Source organism: Lontra canadensis, unplaced genomic scaffold, assembly GCF_010015895.1.
Source record: "Lontra canadensis isolate GAN:19392208 unplaced genomic scaffold, GSC_riverotter_1.0 scaffold43, whole genome shotgun sequence".
Classification (NCBI taxonomy): domain Eukaryota; kingdom Metazoa; phylum Chordata; class Mammalia; order Carnivora; family Mustelidae; genus Lontra; species Lontra canadensis.
The window spans coordinates 12,933,732-12,945,187 of record NW_022631037.1 but is presented as its reverse complement, the minus strand read 5'-3'; the positions used below and the strand labels follow the sequence as shown (position 1 = coordinate 12,945,187).

Below are 11,456 nucleotides of genomic sequence, written 5' to 3'. Positions count from 1 at the left end.
CACAGTGTGGTCTCTAATTTGACCCTCATTTAGATCACACACGCTGCCTTAAACAAATCCGTTTGCTTGAGGGAGGATAGAATACCCTGACTAGTCAAGCTTAGGTCCTTGCCTCATCCTGGAACTGGGAGGCAGACCAGACCCATCAAACCACATGCCCTAGAAGTAGGTGAAGAGTGGTTCTCCAGGGGATATGGGTTGGGGGACAACGGTTGCTAGAAGAAAGGATAACGGATAATGGGGATAGCAATTAACCTCAGCTATGTCTTCAATTTTGCAAATACTCCCCATCTAGCATTCAGTTTTTAACTCTGTGGTGCTTTCACTATAACCAAATCTGTTGCTATTTTTTCTTTGTGGTTTATGACTTTCATGTCTTATAAAAAGTCCTTCCCATCCCTAAATTATAAAGAGCGTCCTTGGATATTTCTTTCAAATGGTTTCTTTTCTTTTTTTCTTTTTTTTTAAATTTACTTGACAGAGAGAGAGATCACAAGCAGGCAGAGTGGCAGGAGGAGGGAGAGAGGGGCAAGCAGGCTCCTCACTGAGCAGAGAGCCTGATGCGGGGCTTGATCCCAGGACCCCAGGATCATGACCCGAGCCGAAGGCAGACGCTTAACTGACTGAGCCAGTGGCTCCTTTTCTTTTTCTTTTTAAGTAAACTCTACACACTATGTGGAGCTTGAACTCACAACCCTGAGGTCCAGAGTCTCAGGCTCCACCAACTGAACCACCAGGCACCCCTTTCTTTCATGTGTTTTATAGTTTAACTCTTTGTACCAAGATATTTAACCCATCTGGAATTCACTTTTATATATGGATTTAACTTAAGTATTTCTTTTCCATAGATAGCCATTTGTTCCAGCACTGTGTCCCTTCCTTGCTGTTTTTATCGTGTGCTAAATTCCTCTGTGGTGGGAGGTGGAGACCGATATCTTAGAAAGTAAAACTGAATGAGAGCGTGAGGGGGAGAAGGGGATCCAGGGTGACCACTTTTTCTGTTTGAGCGGTTTGGCAGAACTGTGAAGCAGGAGGAGGAGCAGGAATAGGGATGGGGAACTTGGAGAGGGAGGAAGTAGGGTTAGGTCAGTCTAGGGCATGTTGACTTTGAGGAGTTCCTGGACATCAAGGGCATATTTAATAGAGATATATGATAAACATTTTTATTACAACATTCACTATATGAAAAAGGGTTTTGATACTGTTTCTGGGCTATTTGTTATCTGTTAGCTTATTGATTTACTTGATCATTTTACAAATGTTTGTGAAGCACCTACTTTGTGTGAAGGCAAGTCCTAGTCTTACTATAATACCTACTATTTTGTGGTATGTTTGTATTAGTGGTAATGCAAGCAATTCCAACTCAGCCCATTTTCCTTATTTATCATTGTTTTTTCTCTTGGTACTCATTTACCCTTCCAGATGAATTTTAGAATTATCTTTTCTAGTTTCAGTTAAAAAATTCTATTGGAATTTCAAACTCAAGTTGCATTGGACGTATAGAGTACTTTTGAGGAAATTGATAGCCTTACCAAAGTATTCTTCTGTTGTGAGAAAATGACATGCATCTCTCTTTTTACTCAAGTCTTCTACTATGTCCCTGGAAAATTTATTCCTGTGTATTTCATAGTTGTAGTTGCTGTTATGAATAAAATCATTTTTTAACATTTTAAAATTGGTTTTTCATGGTTAAAAAGAAAACTATTGATCTTTCTGTATTTTTCTTTTAACTGGCCATTTTACTGAACTTGCTGATAAGATTTATAAGGCTTCAGTGGAATCTTTGACTTTTCTAAGTAGATAATAATATAATCTGCATGTAGAGATGATTTTGCTTTTTCCCAAAATCTATATCTAATTTCACTTTTTTCCCCCCCCAGATTAACTCTTTTGTTTTATCCGATTATGGCTTCTTTTTATTTACCTTTCTGTAGCTCTATTGAAGAACAATTGATAATACAGTAAGCTATGCAGATTTAGAATGTACTGTTTAAGTTTTCACATATGAGGACACCTGTGAAACCATCACTAAATCTCGATAATGAACATACCCATCACCCCCCAAAATTTCCCTTTGTCCCTTTTTAATCTATTACTCCTGCCCTTCCCCACCCTCTCCCCTCATCTCTAGGCAACCACTGATGTGTTTATCTGTCACTACAGATTAATTAGTTTGTATTTTCTAGATCCGGTATCTCTATGGAATCAAACGCTATAAATGCACTCTATTTTCTCTGCCTCCTTTGACTTAGCATAATCATTTTGGAATTTTCTGTTATTACGTGACTCAATTGTTCATTGCTTTTTATTGCTGGGTACTGTTCCTTTGTATGAACATGTTCTAATTTGTTTATTTATTCTCTTAAAAAAATAAAACTCATCTATCTATCTATCTATCTATCTATAATCGCTATGCCCAACCTGGGGCTAGAACTCATGACACCTAGATCAAAAGTCATGTTCTTCCAACTGAGCCAGCCCAGTGCCCCTATTCATTCATTCATTATTTATTTATTTGCCAGAGAGAGATCACAAGTAGGCAGAGAGGCAGTCAGAGAGAGGGGGAAGCAGGCTCCCCACTGAGAAGAGAGCCCGATGCGGGGCTCGATCCCAGGACCCTGAGATCATGACCTGAGCTGAAGGCAGAGGCTTAACCACTGAGCCACCCAGGCGCCCCTGTTGTTGTTTTTTTTTAAGGTTTTATTTATTTATTTGATGGAGAGAGAGACAGTGAGAGAGGAAACACAAGCAGGGTGAGTGGGAGAGGGAGAAACAGGCTTCCTGCTGAACAGGGAGCTGGATGCGGGGCTCAGTCCCAAGACCCTGGGATCACGACCAGAGCCAAAGGCAGACGCTTAACTACCGAGCCACCCAGGCACCCCCACCCAGCGTTTGTTCTAATGCTTCTTGTTGGCAGTCGCCATCTGCCCAGAGATTCTGTCCACAACTCTCTGTCCCTGAGGTGTCAGTTTGTGGCCCCCATCTTGGTTCTTGTCTGTAACGTTCAGCCCCTCCAGGGCTTGGAGGACCCTATGGGCCACATTCTTGGAGCGTCAACTGAAAAGCTGGGTGTGATGCTGTTTCTCTGATGTCCCCCATAGATCTTGGTCATGGAGCCAACCTGGTGCAGCCCGAGAGATACAGGCACTGCTCTGTGGAAGTGGCTCATCTGTGGAACCAGTTCTCATCACAGAGAACAAGATCTATACACTCAGGCAGCTTGACTGAGTCCACCCATTTAGGAAACTTCAGCTTCCCAAACTTTTTGAGGAAGGCTGCCAGAGCTCTGATAAACTCCTGCAGGTTCAGGTCTCTTACAGTAACTCCAGCCATGGGAGGCATCTGTGCCACCAGCCAGGGGAAAGTGTCCTTCAACTCCCCCCACCCACCTTCTTTTTCAAGATTGTTTTGGCTATCCTAAGTCCATTGCATTTCCATACGAATTTTTTTTTAATTTTTTTAAATTTATTTGACAGACAGAGATCACAAGTAGGCAGAGAGGCAGGCAGAGAGAGAGAGAAGAGGAAGCAGGCTCCCCGCAGTGCAGAAAGCCTGACACAGAGCTCCATCCCAGGACCCCGGGATCATGACCCAAGCTGAAGGCAGAGACTTTAACCCACTGAGCCCCCCAGGCACCCCTCCATAAGAATTTTAGAATCAACTTTTCAATTTCTACAAAAAAAGGCTGCTATGAATTTGACTGGGATTGTGTTGAATTTATACATCAGTTTGGGGAGAACTGACATTTTGACAGTATGAGTCTTCTGATCCATGAGCATAGTATACCTCCTCATCTACTGAGGTCTCTGAGCAAAGTTTTGTAGTTTCTAGTGTGTAGGTCTTGAATATTCTTTACTAGTCTTTTCCCTAAGTACTTAATATTTTTTGATGTTATTGTACATGGTATTATTTTTTAAATTTCAATTTCCAGTTGTTCATTACTAGTATATAGAAATACAATTGATTTTATATGTTGACTTTATACTTACAATCTTGCTAAACACACATATTAGTTCTAATAGCTATGTTTTAGATTCCACCAGATTTTCCACTTAGAAATCCATGCCATCTTGGACATTTTTACTTCTTCCTTTCAATTCTGGATGCCCTTGGGCCCTTGCCTTAGAACACTAGTTAGAGCCTCAGCACAATATTGAACAAGGATGATGAGAGTGATATACTTGCCTCGTTCCTGACATTAGCAGGAAATCTATGGTTCTTTTATGGAAGATTCACACTTTAGTGAGTTCCTTTATGGGATCATGCATTCTTCTTCTCTGTTCGGTTTTGCCATTATTATAATCTAATCTGCTTTAAAACTCCAGTGTATTTTTTTTTCTCTGTCATTTTAAAGGGATTTTTGAGGATGGAGTGGTAAACATTTGTGCTAAGGTAGCCTTCTTTTTTTTTTTAAAGATTTTATTTATTTTATTGCAGAGCAAGAGAAAGCATGGGGGGAGGGGCAAAAGGAGAGGGAGTAGCAGGCTTGATGAGGGGTTCGATGATGCGGGGCTGGATGTGGAGCTGGATCCCAGGATGCTGAGATCATGACCTGAGCCAAAGACAGACACTTAACCCATGGAGCCACCCAGGTGCCCCAACCCTCCACATCTTCACTCAGCAAAGTTCTGCTCCCCTTTCAAGGCCCAGCTCAAGTATTAGTCACATCTCCCCTAAAGCTTTCCCAGACCCCTTTCCCTGCAGGACTAATTGCTCCCTCCTCAGTGCTCTATTCCCAGGCTCACAAGTCAGCGGGATCCTTTCCATAGGTTGCACAGCTGTTCTGCTTCTGTTCCTCTGGGAAGAAGGCAGATATGGCTAGTCTTTTGTCCCACCCTGTTCAGGCAGCTGGACAGGTGCCCAGTGCCCTTCAGGGTCCCCTGTGCATATTTGTAGCCCCTGGTTGGGCTCCGGGCCCCAGAGGTAGCAGGCGTACCCCTCATCCAGCACGGAGATTCTGGCTCTGCCCCACTTGGCTGTATGCAAAGCGATAGTACAGATGGGGATGTCGAAAATATCTGTGACATATTCCAAACTGGCCTACTTTCCTATCACGAGAGAGTCTGGGACTGAGATGGGTGAGGACACGTGAGAAGGGAGTTTGGGACCTGTTCCCACCTCTGTCTTCCTCTCCTGCTGCATTGTTGTTGTTGTTGGACAGGAGAGGGATTTGCAGCCTGGCCCAGCAGTCCCCACCCTGTTCTGCCCCTGCACTGCTCGGTTGGGGTTGGTGGGGAGGCGGCAGGGAGGAGTGAGGGTGTAAAGGGCCTGGAGAAGTTGGTGCGGGAACCGAGGTTGGAGACCTGGGACCTATCTTGGGAAGCTTCTAGCCCCAGAAGGCAGTGGAGGCCAAGGCAGTGGAGGTCATATCATTGGACTTGGGGGCTTGGGTTTAAGTTCTGGTGCGGCTGTGAAGCCTTGAGCAAGTGTCTTAACCTCTCTGGGCTTTGGTTGTCTCATCAGCAAAGGGGGCCCCTTATCACACTTGCTTGCCCACCATGGGATTGCTGTGAAGACTGTCAGGCTCTGGGCCCTGCGGTACTAATCCAGTTCCCACGCTCTTCCCCTTGGCCAGGCCGTGCACTTGCACAACAGCTTAAATGATCCCCTGCTCCAGCCCTCTTCCTCCCAGCAGACCTGGCTGGGCCACCACCCTTTTCATCCTGGCATAAGGCTCTCTTGAGGAAGGAGTCACTGCAGTTCTTGCTGGTGTCTGGCCCTCAGCACCCCTCCTGCACTGGCGGGAAGTTTACCCTGGGAGCTGATCTCAGTCTCTCTTGCTGACATGGAGCCCCCTCAGTGTTCTGGCTTAGCTCCTCCTTCACCCAGAAAGTGTTCGTTATCTAGTTTCTCCCTTTTCAGGCAAGACACGCCCTTCTTCCCTCTGCTTCTCAAGGTGCACGGGACCCTTGGGACATCTCCTAACTCTGATGAAGCTGGATTTCTTTCTGCTTTCAGGTCCTTGTCCAACTTGGGGTTCTATGGGGGTGTGTATGGGTGTGTGTGTGTGTGTGTTGGGCGGGGTGGGGGGGGGGAGAGTGGCTGCTTCAGTTTCCCCAGCAGGCACACAACTAGAGAAGTAAGTGGCCAAATTGGGAAAGATGGGCTGCTATGGATCCATACATCAGGGCCAAAGAAGAAATAATGGTTTGTATCTAAAATTCTTATTATACCCCTTCCCTTTATCTAGCTATTCCACTTCTAGGAATTTATTCTACAGATTAGCTTGCATTGTGTGAACTGAAGTCATTACCAGGATATCTTTTGCCCTAGACATGGCCTAAATAGCCATCCACAGGACACCTTTATTTTATTTTATTTTTTTAAAAGACTTTATTTTTAAATGATCTCTGCACCCAACACAGGGCTTGAACTCACAGCCCCGAGGTCAAGAGTGCACGTGATGGAGCCAGCCAGATGCCCCAACAGGGTAGCTTTATATGTGCTGGTGTAGAGTAATGTCCAGTTTATAATCGTGAGTGTGTATCCTAGGCTGTCTTTTGGGTAAGAGAACGCAGAGGAGATGCTTGTGAGCACATGGGCAAAAGTCCCAAAAGGCCAAAGAAACTGGGGATGGTGTTTGCTTCTGGTGCTGGACCCCAGGGGCCCAGGACAGAGGCAGTGGTGGAGGAACTGACTTTCCACTGTACTTCCCTTTTGCCCCCTTTGAATTTTGTATCACTTGCAAATAGGATTTCCTATTCAAAAAATAAGTCAAATTAACTTTTTTCCAGTCCTGGAAATCTTGGAGGTCACTGATTTTTGGCCCCCGTCATATACAAGTGGTTATTGCTGTGGGCCGACCTCGGCGGGGAGGAGAGTGAAGCCAGGGGTGGGGCAGGGAGTCGAATGGAGGCCCGGGTCCTATCTTGGGAAGGAGCTTGAGGCTCAGAAGGCCGCTCGTGGAACAAGTGGACGGCCGAGAGCAGCCACGGGAGAGACCGGGGAGAATCAGGACAGCAGACTTCCCAGAATCCACACAGCGTGGACACTCTGGAAGGTGGAGAAGACAGAGAGGACCAGGGGGACCAGAGCTCTGCCCTGTGAGGGGGAGACGGACAGCCACAAATAAAGCTAAGTGGGTGTTAGGAAAGCCCAGGGGAGAGGGAATTGCAGCTAGACTATTTGCATGTGCAGAGGGCGGGGGTAGAGTTTGGGAAGGCTTTATTTATTTATTTATTTATGTTTGCTCCTCCCTGCCCACGCTGGGAAGGCTTTATATTGAGGAAATGTGATTTGAGCCGCGCCTGGAATTGGGAGTCAGGTGTCAACAGGGGCAGAAGGAAAGAATATCCCTATGGTGGGGAAACAGTATGGACAAAGGCGGAAGTGCGAAAGGAAGATACAGGGCACGCATGCACACAAGCAGGTGTGTGTGTGTGTGCATATGTGTGTGTGTGTGTGTGCGTGTGTGTAGTGTGTGATGCTGCAGGAGGTAGCCAGAGATAAGGCAGGAAAGATTTAGCAGATAGATCATGGAGGGCCTTGAATGCCAGGCTAAGAAATGTATTGAAATTCTCAGGCACGAGAATGAATGGGAAGTGAATGGATGTTTAGGGGCGTAACTTCTCAAACTCTCCGGGTGAGACACATTTTTATTGTTGTTGTTAAATTTCCAATTGACTGTGAACCTACTTTTTAAAAACTATAGTAGGGCGCCTGGGTGGCTCAGTGGGTTAAAGCCTCTGCCTTCGGCTCAGGTCATGATCCCAGAGTCCTGGGATCGAGCCCCGCATCGGGCTCTCTGCTCAGCAGGGAGCCTGCTTTCTCCTCTCTGCCTCTCTGCCTACTTGTAATCTCTGTCTGTCAAATAAATAAATAAAAATCTTAAAAAAAAAAAAAAGTTTAAAAACTATAGTAAAAACGATCACGTGCTTGGACGCTGTGGCAATGTCACATCCCCAGAAAGGTTGCCTAACGCTTCCTCTCTATTTCTGTACTCATCTCATGAACCAGCAGTGGCCACACTTGTGTGGGGACCGTGCTTTGAGTAGCCCTGCCCCAGGGGTCCTTGGAGGGGCTGCAGAGGTCAGGGAGGACGACAGGTTTTTGTTTTTGTGTTTGTTTATTTGTTTGTGTTTTTTTTGTGTGTGTGGTGGGCATGGATGTTCGTTTACCTAGGGAGAGGATGCAGAACCTTTGTCAGGAGCCCTCAAAGGGGCTCCTCGACCCCAACCCAGCTATCCTGTGCTTGCTGCCTGCTGGGGAAGTGAGAAGGGGAAAGGGAGCTTCTCTTGGGGTGCAAGCCAGTCAGGGGGGAGGCTTCAGGGATGCAGCATGGGGCCAGAAAACAGCATCCTGGGGGGCCCCACAAGCATTTTCAGAGTCTTTCGAGCAGAAGCCGGGGGCCCCAGGGCCCCAGAAAGGCTGTGACTCCTGTGGGCTCACGCAGGTAGGCTCTGCAGTTGGATGGATTTCTTGAACTCCCTAGAAAACACCTGCTTTCATGACTACTTTTTCTTTTTTGGGGTGAGATTCATGTAACATAAAATTAAAATAAACAACTCGGTAGCATTTCGGCACTCCCCATGTTGTGCAAATCCCACCTCCACTAAGTGCTGAAACACATTGTCACCCCGGAAGGAAACCTCATACTCCTGAAGGGGTTGGTCTCCATTTTCTTCCTCCTCCTCCAAGACAGATCTCGACAGATTGGCCTCTTCTGAATATGTCACATACACGGAGCCGTACAGTGTGTGACCTTCTGTGTCTGGCTTCTTTCACTTAGCACGTGTTTCAAGGTTCATCCGAGTTGGAGCGAGTATTAGTACTTGGATCCTTTCTAGGGACAGATCATGTTGCATTATAAGCATAGATCATGTTTATCCACTGAAGGACATTTAGGCTGTTGGGTCACGTGCTATTTCCGTGTTTAGCTTTTTGAGGCATTGCCAAACTGTCTTCCAAAGTTGCTGAGTCATTTTTCATTCCCACCAGCAAAGTGTGAGAGGGTTCCACCTGCTTTCTTTATTCAACAGGTGATTGTTGTCCCCTGGGAAGGCAAGGCAATGGCTATCAGGAGCTAGCATGGGGAAAATAGGTCAGGATGATCCCTGCTCTTTTGCCCTACTGCCCACCATAGGCTTCTAGGCTACTTGGCAGGACTGGGAGGCTGCTGGCTGGCATGTGGGCGTGGGAGGTTGCCTTTCCCTTTTTCACCAAGGCATGTAGGTCAGGTGGTGAAATCTAAAGCCTCAAAGCCAAGGTAGGTGTGGTCTTTCAGGAGTTGGGCTTGTGGTCCACTTGGACCCTGTGGCTCAAAATATGTCCTCTCAGGGATAGATACAGACTCTGTTCCTCTTTCTCCCTACTCTGGTCCCTCCTCATCTTTCTTCTCTCTTCCCTTTGCCTTTCCGGAGCTTCTCACCTCCCTCACTCTCTCTCTTCTACCTCCCCCTTTGCTCACGCCCCTCCTCTGCTCTGTTTTTGTCTATCATTTTCTCTTCACCCCGCTTCCATCTGCCTTCCTCTTCCATTGTTACATTCCTGCTCTAATGTCCACTCCGCTCCACCCCAACCTGCCATTCTTATGCCTCAGGGACTGAGTGGGAAGGAAGGGGGTGGGGAGCGGCGTGCACGTTCATGTTCATGGACTATATCCATGAACCCTTCTCCCCATTGAGGCCCTAGTAAGTCTCCCCAAAGCGAGATGGGGTGCTGAGAAGCCTCTTTTTCATCTTTATTCCTTCTTTCTCCCAGGAGACGCACTGACATCAGTGGCACAGAGCATGGTGGCCCGTAGCTGGGGATCAAGAGATCCAGTTCTGGTTGTCTCTGTCCCTCAGTATCAAAGGTCAAAGCCTGGGAAGAAAGGAGTCTCCAGGGGAGCTCACATGGCAGGAATTGGCCTTCGTTGGCAGGGAGGTGCTTTGGGAGGGGAAGAGCCATCATCCATGCCACAAAGTTCTCCTGGGCACTCCCCCTGGGTCAGGCCCTGTGGCGAGCTGCCAGGCAAGCTGCATCAGCGGACTGGGAAAACAAGAAGTCCCCTCTGCCCCACATTGGTTCTCAAAGTGGGGCCCAGAGCAGCAGCAGTATTTGGAAGCTTGTTAGAAATGCAAATTCCCAGGCCCTTCTTCAAACTTACTAAATCAGCAAGTTCAGCAGTGGGCCCCAGCAACTCCTGTTTTGACAGGCCCTCCAGTGATTCTGTTCCTCACTCTAGTGTAAGAACCATTGCAGGACCCTGAGGGGGAGCCCTAGTTAATGAGGGAGACTCGGCACTCCCAGTCTGATGGTGGAGGTAGGACCCTTGCCTGCCATCTGACAGGAAGACAGAGACTTGGGCTCAGAAAACTGCCCATCAGAGGGACATCTAGGCTTCTCGCTGAAAGTCCTTTAGCCCGGGGTCCCTCTCTGCTAGAAACATCAGGATGAATTTCTCTGGCTGGAGGTGGCTAGAGTCAGGAGCCCAGAGAAACCCCCATCCCACTTTCTCTCTCCATTCTTCAGAAAGTGGGTTTGATGTGCTAATGAGAGCATCAATTATGGAGCATCGTTAGCATTCATTACAATAAGAAGCTGGAGAGGGAGGGCCGCAGGGAATAAGGGACGGTCCTTTGAAACTTACTGCTCTTCACTCCTCTCCTGTAGGGTGGGAGGGGGAATGGGAGGGCCAGGAATGCAAGAGGAGACCTGGAAGGGGCTCTGGGGCGCTAGCTAAAACCCTCCTCCTCCTCCTCACCTCCCCCACCCCTGACAGTTTCTGCTCCAAATGCCAGGTCACCCCCCTGGTCACTTTCTCTCAGGTACAGGGCCATAGTGCAGTCCCCTCACTGCCTGCGGGCCACTCTTGTTGGAGGGTGGATGGTCCAAGGGGCTCATGAAATGCAGGGGGCTTTCTCTAGGATCTGGGGGGGAAGGGGGTTCCCACCATGGCAGAGTGAGCAGTTCAGCATATGCCAGCCACCATTTCCACATCATCCTTTTCCCTGTGCCTTTCCCTAGAGGCCCCAGTACCTCTGCCCACCCCTGGTCCCATGTCCCTCTTCCTGCCCAGATGTTTGTCCAGGTGTGCTCCCTGTTCTCACTGTAACTTGGGGAAGGAGTGGCCGAGAATTCTCACCTCTAACATGCTCCCCCATAACCTCCCTCCCACAGGTTCCCAGGAACAGGCCAGGGATGGGGCGGGGACAGTGTGTGAGAAGTTCCGTTAAACTTGGCCATAGTAGATCCCTCATACGAGCCAGCTGCCCCCTCCCGACCAAGAGCAATGCCCAGAGACACTGGCTGGGAGGAGGGCTAGAGGGAAGTTACCTGTTGAGGACTGTGAGTGGGGGTGGGGTGGCACCTGCGGCATCTCAGGTGCAGGCAGCTGGCACACGGGTTGCGCCCAGGCACCAAGCCAGCTTCCAGGAGCAATTCTCTCGTCTCTGGGCTGGAGAAATACTACCCGAGTTGCTCTACTGTTGATCAGTGGCAATGGCTTCCCAGCCTTTTCCCTACCCAGGAGACTG

The 11,456-nt window shown here is 48.0% G+C and overlaps 1 pseudogene; it reads right to left on the bottom strand.

Annotated features, from left to right (window-relative positions):
* Positions 1–2,897: 2,897 nt before the first annotated feature.
* Positions 2,898–3,333, bottom strand: LOC116875763 (annotated as a pseudogene).
* Between the last annotated feature and the right edge of the window lie 8,123 nt (positions 3,334–11,456).